Source organism: Sinocyclocheilus anshuiensis, unplaced genomic scaffold (genome assembly GCF_001515605.1).
Source record: "Sinocyclocheilus anshuiensis isolate Anshui unplaced genomic scaffold, SAMN03320099.WGS_v1.1 scaffold454, whole genome shotgun sequence".
Taxonomy (NCBI): domain Eukaryota; kingdom Metazoa; phylum Chordata; class Actinopteri; order Cypriniformes; family Cyprinidae; genus Sinocyclocheilus; species Sinocyclocheilus anshuiensis.
The window spans coordinates 5,058,752-5,071,543 of NW_015548217.1; the positions used below are offsets into that span (position 1 = coordinate 5,058,752).

At 40.4% G+C, this 12,792-nt stretch overlaps 1 protein-coding gene and 1 long non-coding RNA gene across 4 annotated transcripts in view; one reads left to right on the forward strand and one right to left on the reverse strand.

Moving 5' to 3' along the window:
* Window positions 1-4,958, forward strand: part of LOC107654069 (uncharacterized) — a 24,292-nt gene extending 19,334 nt beyond the window's left edge. Inside the window, exon 3 of the long non-coding RNA XR_001630300.1 lies at window positions 4,153-4,958. This is a non-coding gene — a long non-coding RNA (uncharacterized LOC107654069). The remainder of the gene's footprint in view (window positions 1-4,152) is intronic.
* The window catches only part of LOC107654065 (probable JmjC domain-containing histone demethylation protein 2C), a 155,201-nt gene that overhangs the window by 118,659 nt on the left and 23,750 nt on the right, over window positions 1-12,792 (reverse strand). The gene's annotated exons all lie outside the window — the stretch shown is intronic.

A 12,792-nucleotide genomic window follows, 5' to 3' on the forward strand; every position in this document is an offset into this window, starting at 1 on the left:
AAAAAAAAAATTCACAGGGGGGGGGGGGGGCAATGATTTTCCATATGGTGCATGAACAAAGAGAGCCTCTGTTTCTCATTACACATGTGCTCGCTGAAGGAGAGTATTAGGTTAGTGTTTCTTTAAGCGCCCGGCACATTTTTCAGGCGCCTTCCAATGTTTGGCTTTCAAACCGGGGCTGAAGAAAGATGATCCCATGACAGCGCCGCTTCATTATGGAACAGGCTGGTACAAGTGGAGGGAGTGGCCGGCCTGTTTTCCTGCACCCAGCCCCCTGGCTGCCACACCGCTGTCTCACCATGTCTGTGCACACACATGAAAGCAGCACCTCACTGAGGAATTAAAAAAAAAAAAGTGTGCCGTCTTCCAGCAACAGCCCTAACCTCCACCTCCTACCCCTCTTCCTAGCCTGGGAAAACAGATTCCTGTGTTATGGCTGTGAACAAATTTGCCTTGAGTCGAGCACAACCAGTTTCCTGGGCTGCCGTACAGGTCGTGTTAATTACACCCAATGCCAAGAGCTCAAGTCTCCACATGGAGACGGGTGTAGAGTTGCTATAACACAAGAGAGGAGGCGTTAACCAAGGGCCAAGATACGGCAGTTCGAGCGAGAGCACAAAAGGACGGAAACAGTGTGAAGAAATGGCCTTGTGCTTTTAAAGTTTGGAGTTGTTCGTTGCACATGATGTCAGAAATCAGTCAAGCATACGGATCAGGCCCAGTGGTTCTGCTGTCGAGATGAAGGCGTTCATAAATAATGGACAATGCACTGGCTCAAAGGTTCATCTCATTATTGCAAATGGCTTGATGTTCATCCTCCACCTCATCAGGCTGAATTGAAAGACGACGGCCCCCATGAAGACTGTGAATGACAGTTGACATCACTCTTGTTACCCAGCACCCATTAGCATCACATTACATGAGGCCCAGCACAAGACACCAGAGTAAAAACAGACCTTGATGAGCCTGTAGGACAGATAATAATGTGTGTGGCAGTATAGAAGGCTGAAATAACATGATCAAGATTTTTGTAGAATAGAATTATTGAACATATTTGCACACTGGAGCTAGTGGTGAACTGAAAAACAGTCTATCACTAAATGAAACAAATTTGCATCACTTGAATGCAACATGCTCAACTCACAGTCATCCGTGTTGGTGCATTCAATGGTAAAAGAGAGCCTCCATTTCATTTTGAACAACAAGCTAGCTGTTGTACAAGATGATTTTTCCAATAGACAGGGATAAACATGCCCGCTTCAATCACCATCCCTCCCGCAAGGCTTTTGTAATTTGTATGCTATGTGGGTTTGCAGCTAGCATGCCAGCTCCAGCGTAGTATTGACTGATCATCACGCACAGCCCCTGTGAGCAAGCAAACAAAGCAGCCAGACTAATGATGTTGATTTATTCACATAAGCCTTTACTCGCAGAGCAGATAAATATAATAGCCAGAGAGCTGCTTGTATGGGTGGAATTTGCCCAACCACAGATGATCAAGATGTGTTTTGATTACACAAGACTGTCAATACAGCGAGCCATTTGCATTGAAGAAAGGCATAAACAGTTTATTAAATCATTGTCAGGCATAACAAAAGATTCTAATTAGTAGTTAACTGATATGGGTTTTTAGTGGCCAATGCAGATGCTGACAACAAGATTCAAGTGGCTGATGGTCAGTATAATTATTTAATGAGATCTACATTAAACGAAAAACAAACTGAATTCAACTGAACACTTACTTTACACAATATTTACTCAGAATTCTCCAAATACATTTTTAAATCACAAAATGTGCCCGAAGGTCCACAGAAAATCTATTGACAAGGTTAGATTTTGGCCCTATTATCAAAATGGCCAATCTCTGAATTGCCAAATGTCTATTGACTGCACTATATTACTACTATACTATATACTATACAGTTAAAAAAAAATGTATCCTACAAACTGATGGTTTCAACCAAAGCATAGTGCACTGAATAACAACCTTGGATTTCAAAACAAGTCTGTCTTCAAAAGGTTAATAAAGTATCATTAAAAATCAAATTTCCCTATGGAGACAATTAATGGAATTTTTACTTCCGAAAGTATTGTTACACACTCTATAGTACTGTTACAACCTTATTGTGCTAATGCACCCCTGCGGCTCTGCTTATACTTCCAGAGATTTCCAAATGCTCACTGGTGCTTTCAGATGTTGCACAACTTCAGCCTTGTCAAAAGAAATCGATTGAGAAAAACACATCTGCGCAGAGCTTCAATGGGTGTGATGTTTGAAATTGAAAGAAAGCAAAGCTAGCATTCTCTCTGTCCTCTGCTGTTTGAACATCTGCAGATAAAATGGAGTGTGCTACCTATAAAAGATGGGAACGGCCGAGCAGAAGGAGAGATGTTCGCCTAAATACAAGGTCATAAAACGCCACCCTTACTACATCTATTAGAATGTAAAGCACAGGACCAGATGTTTCCATCGCAAGCACTGTTTAATTTAGGATTAGTTCATCCGTCTATAGCTCAGTCTTATAGCCTGTGATCAATAATTTAGAGAGCCCACGAGAGACCAGGCTGTATTACAGCACAGCTGATGGGAGCCGAACACAACTGTAGAGGCCTGGCGAATCACAAGAGGTGACGTGAGAACAATGATAATGTGGACTTGAGAGCTCTGGAGTAGATATGGAGTAGTTGTGAGCGCTTGAAAGACGGCGGTCTGAGTTATTGAAGACGGAAACGAGCACAAGGGGGTGAGATGGAGTCCGAGTGCGATCACGGCCTTCCACTTGAGGAAAAACGCAGCAGTGGGTCTGCTTCAGATTACCTGATTAACTGGACGTTTCAATAAGTCCATTGAAGGCGGTGTACGGCTGGATTATACAGGGGGAAAAAAACATCTGGTTTGAGGTTAATCTTGTGATAAGGTTCTCTTCCATCGCTAGGTCAATTGCATGGAAAACCCTGAACAAACATTAGCATTCTGTGGGAAAGTTTACAGGCGCCGTGGGCAATCTTGACAGGCATTATTGTTGGAAATGTATGCATCTTGTATGACATTTACCAATTCTGAAAATTCCTCATGAAAATGAATACATATTCATAATCATAATGTGCCTCTTGCCAAAAGTTACTTCAGATTCAATGATGTTCTGAGTCTGAGAGTATGCTAGTTAAACCAGCACTTTCTGAAAGCAGATAAGCTTGTTTCTCTAAACAGATGCAACAGATGATCTCCGCCATACTGTAGAATATCACTGAAAAAAATATAAAGATCTAAATTCACAATATCAGTGGGATACTATAAACTTTCTCTCAACAAAATAATAATGAAATACTTAATTGCTTTAATGCTTCATAATCATTTGATTATTTTCTTTAATTATTTGTAATTTTGACACAATTCCTAAGTTCAGGTGTCAGATTCACAAAACTGTAAGAATTAAAAAAACATTTCTTAACTTCTGATTAGATGAACCACAGAAACAGCTGGAAAATAGCCAATACACATACACGCATGACCACACATCAGTTGAATTCTATATTAATAAAAGGGACTCGTCCTGCTCTATATTTTATCATTACTTCATGTAGTTTCTTCTCTGTCATGTGTAAATAACGTGAAGCAGTCCTGCCTAATTATAGATGTGCAAACATCCCTACCACAGTATAAACAGAACAGCAAAACATCTACAGGCTGACACATTTTGACCATTGCACGGTATATGCTGTCATACTGCCCAAGCCCTAGTTCCCAATGTTTTGACATGTAAGATGCCGGAATGTCATTTGGGAATGCTATCAGCTGTGGCCAGTCTCTTGTAAGCAGAAGACACTTAGGGCTGTGACGGTGGCAGATTTTTACCACCGCGATGGGTTAGGGTTAGGCTCTTCGTCTGCACGCGCTCTCTTTGAAATAGAAATCGTTACCACATTTCTTGTTAACATCTTCCATTTATCGCTGTCTCGTTTGCATTTGGCCAGTTTGGAGAAAGCCTCACCAAACCTGACCAGCCAGGCGTTTGCGATCACGGGAACTTGAAGACACTTGTACAAACGCGGATGGGTGACATGAATGTAGATGGCTCCAGATCGGCGATGTAATATTTGGTTTCCCAACAAGGTCCATCGCTCAACACAAAATTAATTTGCTGAATGCAGAATAAACTGTATTTTCCTGTGCTCAAACCTGCCAATCTAAAGGAAACGCTGTGTATGGAGTTTGAGGTCATTTGTGAATTAGGCTACGATAGACCTATAGTCTAAATAACATTCGTATTATGCTTGTTATAGAGTGCGTGACGTCACGTGCACTATTGCCGATGACGCAGTTGTCACGGCGACCGTCACAGCCCTAAAGACACTCAAGCCTTATTCGACACCAGGGAAAGCAGGTCAGCTGCATTCCTTCATAATTGGGTATTCAAACAGTTATCTAACAATATCTAGCAGTTATGCATGAACACATGCAAGCACACAGAGAAACGAAGAGTGACCTAATACAGGCTTGTTAACACTGAGCTATTTTGTTCTGCTTTGGTACTACAATGATATTGCAGTGATCAGTGGTGTCATTCTGTTAAAAAAAGAGAGCATGATGGAAGGAAAAAAAGAGGAATGGAACGAGACAGCCATCTGTCCACAGCAGCAGCATTTAGCTGAGCATTAGTAGCACATGTGCACTCTGCATAACACACCACTGCCTTCTTTTTCCTCACGACACGCCAGACGGAAAAACAGACAACAAACAACAAAAATGTCTGTGAATTATCACATGCTGCCTCAGTAGGACAGGGAAATGTCACTGCAGAAATCCCTTTTCAACATGCTGTAGTCAAACATAATGGAACACTGTATGTCTGCCCACTAAAGACCCAATAACAACAACAACACCCAAAAATTATGCAAGAACAGTTTGACAATGTTCAGTTCACTGGAGAATGCTTTGATTTAAAGTACAGACAATAAAAAAGCTATAACATTATTGTAAAAATGTAATTAAATTTAAACAAGAGAAATTTAAAATAGATAGCACTACAGAAATAAAGATGACTAGACAGATAATGCTACGGCATTTAAATAAGCAGAATTTGCAACAAATTATGCATTAAAAAAGTTTGCAAGGAATAAAAACAAAAAGATGAATAATTTCAACATTTGAATATGTCAAAAAAGTTTAACGTTTAACAGCAACATCATGCTGCCTTCTAAGAGTGTGTTCACACTTATTCGGAAGTCTTGTTTTTTTTGTTCCAGACCAAAGAAGCAAATTTAGGACAATTTTCATAAAATTTTTTGATGGAACTTATGCCTGTACCTAACTGTAATGGGTAATAATATAGCTCAAAAAAGTACCAGGTATGAGTCACCATCACATCTTATTTTTGGTTTAGATGTTTAGATGTCTTTGGTCTGTGTTGCATTCCACACCAGAGTTTGTTTGGAAGCAGGCTGAAAAGAGGTAATATCTCATCTCGGTCCTCTTGTTTGGTACGAAGCAACAACATTTATTCAAATGACCAAACTAACATTAATTTTCATTAAAAGACGTTTAAAAAATAATAATCAAAATTCCAACAATACACATGGAGTATTTTATAATTAAATTCTCGATGGAATCAACTGTGAATTTGCAAGGTATCATGCAATGCAGACTGTGTAACACCTACTATACACTGCAAGTGACACAACAAAACTACAATGCTTCCTTTATAATCAACAAGGCGTAGACAGAGTGTAAATGAGAGATTTCGTTTCCACTGAAGACTGAAGTTTTGTTGATTATAACCAGAGTGTTTGTGAGAGTGCAAAACTCACACATGGACTGTCAATGAGCTCATGCTGAACCGCAGAGCTTTGCATTTTAATGCCAAATCTATTTATCGAAACAGTCATGGGAAATAATCGACTGATTTCGGTCATAATCATGCACTGCTCACAGTTCAGTGTGTTTGTTGATGACGGGACATTGGGTGACCTTTATCTGGGTGCGTGGAGGGAGGGGATCTGAAACAGGGCTCAGGTTCAACATGGCCTTAATGTCTTTCAGCTGTGTGCAGAAATGTGAATTCCTGCAGCTATCACATAAATCTCCACAAACTCAACCCAGTTCACATGCTCTCTGGTTCTTTTCCTTTCTCTCACTTTTTCCTGCCGTGGGGTGCCGAGCTTCTGCTATGTTCTTGTGGTTACCATAGAAAACAGGATGTGATACAGGAAAGGGCCTGCTGGATGGACAGTTGTAATATTTTCTCAAAATTACAGGCAGTGCAACTTTATGACACAAGCATGTGCTCGTCGAGCAGGTTGGGTGAACCCTGAAACAGGAAACGTGATTACTGGGAGAACATGTGCACACACACACACACGCACACATCAACAAACTATTTTAGCTCATTTCAGGGCTGGGGCTTGACATCATGAAAAAAAAAAAAACTTTCCATTTTTCACAATCATTACTGGCATTGTCTGTGTTTCCTGTCGAGAGGCCACTATATTTCTCAACAAGCAGCTCACATTCTGAGGGGCCGACTGCGTAAATCATGCTAAATGAATTTCAGCTGTATAACCAAAGAGTTGCAGACTCTAATGCATGTTAGTCGCCTGATTTTGCTAATCATTCAAGTTAATGATATTAAGTGAATCATGCACACACTTATTGAACAGAACAAATCAATATGTGGCAGTATATCTGGACGCACACAGACCACATTTAGCTGGTATGAAAAGAAAAAGAAAACTAACCACACACCCCAGCTGAAAATACACATGCCTATAAATGTCTCATGACATTACAAATATATTATTATATATTACAAATATAATATTAAAATAAATAGTTTGCCCAAAAAAATGAAAATTTGCTGAAAATTTACTCACCCTGGAAGAAAAGCAATAATATGGACAAAGTACTCGTATTTTAGCCGGGAGAAGGGGTTTGACGTTACAAACAGCATAATAATGGATTGTTTCTTACAAACACACAGCTCTTCACTTCACAAAACATTAATTGATGGACCGGAGTTGTGTGGATTACTTGTGGATTATTGTGATGCTTTGGATTACTGTGGATTATTGTGATGCTTTGGATTACTGTGGATTATTGTGATGACTAATTAAAAGAGTGGCAAAGCATCCCTCAAACTGTATTTAGTAGTCAATAAGTAACATGAGGTGTAGAGTTCACAGAACACTTAAGGTAAAACTTCAGGCTATGCAGGCCAGTTTGTTCCTGCACACTTAACTATGTTTATCATCTGTAGTCTACCGCTGGGCAACAGGATGCAGGCGATAGCCCAAGATAAACATCATAACAGCAGAATGCGAACTACTGAAAAGTGCAAAAATGCAAAGTCATGAAAATAGCCTGTGACCCCGTGCAGGACAGCATTTGAATTTTTAATTGAAATCACTCACCAAAAGCTGCATCAATTGCTTGAAGACATGTTACTCAATAAACAGGCAAACACCAGCCAAGCAATTTCAAAATGCTGAAGATGATGTATACATCCTGATGCCAAGAGTAGAAACACAGCGGGGTATTTCAGCCTCCTAATGGAAGACAGACGTCTGGCCACAGGACTCCCGCCAAATTGCAGCAAAGGCAAACAACTGCACCACGGAATGGAAACTTCATTTCCACTCTTTTTCCTCTTGGCCTCTCTGTCTCTCTCTCTCTTTAATAAACAAAAGCTAGCCTAGTCATATAACTAAATTCCCGCATTTGATCAAGGCCCATTATGTTAAACTGCAACATGATTGCCGTACAGGCTTGTCTTGTTATTTTCACTCACTTACACACCTGTAATTACAGTGGCTTTAGCTGCTTGGTGATAAAGAGGTGTTTGGAGTCAGTAACAAATGACTCTATCAGCGAAGAATGTTTGGGTCCAATCCAAAACAGTCTTTAACATCTGAAGTTAATGTAGCCTATTACGAGCTCTGCATTTCACGATTGACATGTCAAAGCATTTGCATCTTACTGTTACTTGAGCAGTTGCTGCGTCTCGCACAGATACATGGGCTATATATAAAGAGCCCAGGTGGCAGTAGTCCAGGCTCTGTCTGGTATTAAGATGCCTTCTGTCACTGCATTTATCTCAGGCCCGGCCGGATTCTCACAGACGGGATTTTCCAGCAAAGCACTGCAATTAAGTACAGCCCAAGAAACTCACATTCCATTATCACATTCCATGAGGACACGGCCAAAACCACAAGTGAACATTTATGCATTTCACCAGCATGACAGGAACAGTCTCTGACTTTCCATTGTGTTTGGAGAATAAAATTATGTAGGGCCAAACTTTTCACTACAACCCTCTACACACACCTTGGCAATATAATCGCCATTGGCTAATACATTTTTTAGTTTAGTCACCAGACTGATATACTATTTTACACACACACACACACACACACACACACACATATATATATATATATATATATATAAAATTTAGTCGCATGCGAGTGATTTACTCGCAATGTAGAGGGTTGCACTATCAGCAGTAAGTCTGGTCCACACACTCAATTACAAACACACACTTAAAGGGTGTGACACACCAATCCGTTATCAAAAAACTAACGCGTCAAAAGCCATTTGTGTTGCTGCCTCACATCACCTGCATCTGGGCCAAAAAGTTGCACTTGAACACATCACGAAGGCAGCCCATACGTTCAACTTGCACATACGTTCTGCGTCTGCGTGAGAGGAAATAACTGCCTATACCAGCAGGTTGCAGTAGTCTATATTTATCGTTCAAAATTGGGACTCGACGTGCTCAATCGGCCAAAAAGCCACTGACGGGGTCCAACTAATGCTGACGATGTAGAAAACACTGCGAAAACAGATGCGCAGTGGCAGCCTGACTTTGACCGATGGCCAACCTTAAGGTGGAGTCACATTAGCGATATTTCTGTGAAATTTCGGGGGTGAAGTAAAGTCTATGGAGCACAGCTAAAAAAAAAACAAACATATGAGCTTTCTGTTGGTCATTGTGGCGTGTCTGCACGACCAACTTCAACAAGCAAAATCTGTGCAGATTCCTATTTAAATTACTAGATATCACCCGTGATATTTCACTGAACAACAATAAGTGTGACCGCTCCTTTTTAGCAGGAAGAGATCATCTGACTTACATTTAAAGTGAACAGAGCTGCATGTTTTTCAGTGTCAGGTAGCTCTGAGAAACATTACTAGATAATAAACTGCCACTGAGAAAAAGAAATAATTCAGATTACTGTGCAACAGTCTTCATGTGAAACTCTGAAAATCAGAAAATATGGCACAGCAAATCAGAACAGACACTACTCCTTGCAGATATCTAGTTTACTTTCTTCTAAATGCATATCTCAAAGATTTGAAGTCTCAAACCTCACAAATGTTTTCAATTACAGTGTTTAAATTCCTCCTCAGAAGCTTTTAAATACGATTTTGTGTACTGGCAGACTGATATAAACCCATTCACAGCGACTTCCAGCAGCTGTAGAGAAGTCAAGCAATATGACAGGAGCTTGTGATTTTCACAAACGCTTTCCAGTTTTGTGCACACATGCATCAAACAGTCAGAGAACCAACTGTGGGCGGCCCGTGGGCATGACGTCTGAGGCTGAGCCTAGTATATTAAAGTTGCGACTGTGACTGTGGAGGAGTTCAGCTCAGGTGAAAACTACAGAGGCATTAAACAGTATTTAAAAAGATCATTACCGGTTTAAATGGCACAGAACTTTGTTTCAAATGCAAAGTGAAACTTTATCAGTTAGGGCTGTGACGGTCGCTGTGACGGTCGCCGTGACAACCGCGTCGTTGTCTACTGCCACCGGCAATAGTGCACGTGACATCACGCATAGGGCTGGGTATACTTTTTTCGATACCAATTTTATGAAATCAATTTTAACAAGATTGCATTATCTAAAAAAAAAAAAACTTTGGTTTTATTTTTCAGCTTGTTGATGTTTATACAAACTCAAAGTCTCGTCTCCTGAGCCACTGCACAAAGGAACAAAATGTAACCAACACAATAAATCAGTGCAAATAGTTTTAATAAAGCTCAAATAGTCTTCAGTTTACACATCTGTTAGGCTACATTTACACTAGTGCGTGTTCGTTTTAAAACGCATAGCTCAGACAGAATCATGATTTCTATTTATTTTCCACTGATTTACTGATGAGCATTAGCAGCTTCCAGCGCTGTCTGCCTGTGTTCTCTCTTCCATGATCGCTGCTCTGACTCAGAGTCAGAGGTAATAACATATTTAATTTCAGCAACATTACATGGCCAAAACACACATTAGACGGCAATCTGAAGTTATTACAAACACTCGATGGTGGTTTAAAGTGAGTTTTGAGTAAAAGCGGAATATAAATCTTATTTATTGTCTTATGTAGCATGATGCTACAGTTTGCATGAATGGTCATATAACACGCGCTTTCGGTCGTGTAGTATGAACGGACATCTGCATATGATCGGAACTCCACGCAGCTCCCGCGCTACTTTCCATTGGAAATGAATGACTGAATGACTGGTCTGTCGCTTGTCGGAGATAATGGAAACCGGCTTGAAACGCAGTGGAAACACCAGTATGACGACATTACACTATGTGCAGTGTGAGGACCAAACCAAATCTCCAGGTTCTCTTATGAGAATCAGGCTGAAAAACATATGTGCACCCCTGTATATAGCCTATCAACACCACACCACCGGTGGTAGTTGGTCCATTACCACCGCGGTGGTAAAAATCTGCCACCATCACAGCCCTATTATCAGTATGTGATTACAAACCACTGGTGATTACAAACCATGGCCACGTCTGGAGGAAGGACTTCAAAAAATGCTATATATACATTCAAGAAAAACAAAAGCCACAGATGAAGAACATTGAGGGCCAGGAGTGCCAAAAAAAGAGGTGGGAAAAGTGTGGGCGGAACAGGGGCCCCCTGGGAAGCCGGAGCTACGGCCGGAGCGAGACTGCCGAGACCTCCTGCCTCTGTGTGTGAACTCAGAGATGTCTCCCCATAGCACCCTTAAATTACCGCAAAGTCCCACGCATCTACAGGAATCATCCCCAGACAGAAAAAAAACATAAATTACCATGTCTTCTGCTTCCTTTACATACAGCAATATATATGATGCAGAGTAGAGAAATAAAAACGCCGACAGCTACACTACAAGTTGAGCATGGTCTCCCGCCATTTTCTCAAGGATGTGAGTTTTTAACGAGAGCACGGGACTCGCCACAGTCTGCGTTCCAGCGAAAGGCCGCAGCACAACGGGCCTTTTCAGCGTGTCGCCCACACTCGGATGAAACCGCACTCTGACATACTCTGAGCAGGCCCCCGGTTTCAGGCCCCCAGGGGAGCGGCCAGCAAAGGACTGGGTATTGCAAAAGCAAACAAAGTTCCAGATGAGGCACTCTGGCAGGATGTCAACCCGGGTCTAAAGAAATCCCATCCCGCTGCTACACGCAACCTGAGAAAATAATTCACAACCGCTCCCAAAGACAATAGATTTCGGCAGAAAATCGCCCAATAAGGACCAGATAGGTTGTGCATGGCTTCAGCAATACAAAGTGTTATTTAAAGGTGCGTTAGAAACACTGTTATTATAAGTACACATATCAAAATTGTGTTAGACGCTGCAGTACCATCTATCGACATGGATCAACTCTTGAGTATTATATTAATTATGCTTACAGTAGTGAGTTTTACAGAGAGGCCTACACAGTAATTAAGGAAACACAGACAACACAGGTGAATAGGGTAAAACATTTAACTAATAAATATCACCATACTTTGAGTAATGACAGTATTAAGACAATTGTTTGTATAACAACTTTACTGAAATGTTATATTTAAATATGCAAATGATGCATTATGTAATTAAATATGCACCAATTTGCATACATTTCCACAGCCTTTAAAGATATGCATTACAATTAAAATACACTGAGGGGGCAAAATACAGCATATATAACTATATATAATGTGTGTACACACCAAACATACGACTCTTCTCAAAAACTATTTATGACTTCATGTGTAGAACTTTTTACTACTGAATGTATATGAGCTGTTATCAAATTAAATATACTGAATTCATCACCAAGACTAAATAATCTCATCTTGAGGGCTTTCCGGTTGAGACTATCACAATCCATGAGGATTTTGAGATTTGAGTTCAACACCGCAGGAATGTTACATGCTTTTCCTGAAGCGAAATCCTTGGCATAGCATGTAACATATTTCATATTTCACATAATAAAACGTTGAAACCCAGAAAACGTAGTAAAGGATAGGTGAACGATTCAATTATCTCTTTTGACTATGACAAAATTAATTTGTATCAGAAAATAAAATGTGTTGCCTTGAGGTTTAAAGCAATAGCAGCACGCCAGTCATTTACTTTGTCTTGGTTAAGTGAATTTATTCTACATTAAAGGGACACGATTCATCGCCTGTGTAGGACTAGACCTACACTGACAATAAATTACATAACAACTGACTATCAAAGACTGATGCTTCTTCTTTAGCACATAACTTGCCTGAGGGATTTTGTTTTTTCTAATATTTAAGAGCACAAATCCCAATCTCAGATGTTCTGTTTCTTAAGGGCTCTATTTTTCTCACTAAACGTTCCCATTTTCCTGTTCTTCAAAGTCTCTAGTAGCAGACAAACTGACAATAGAGCACAGCACAAAACATGTCTTATTACCAATAGAACAATGGGGCCCATTTTTCATTCCATATTTTCACAGCATTCCTTTCTTTTCCTTCATGCCCGACATGTGGTGCCCTACTGCCAA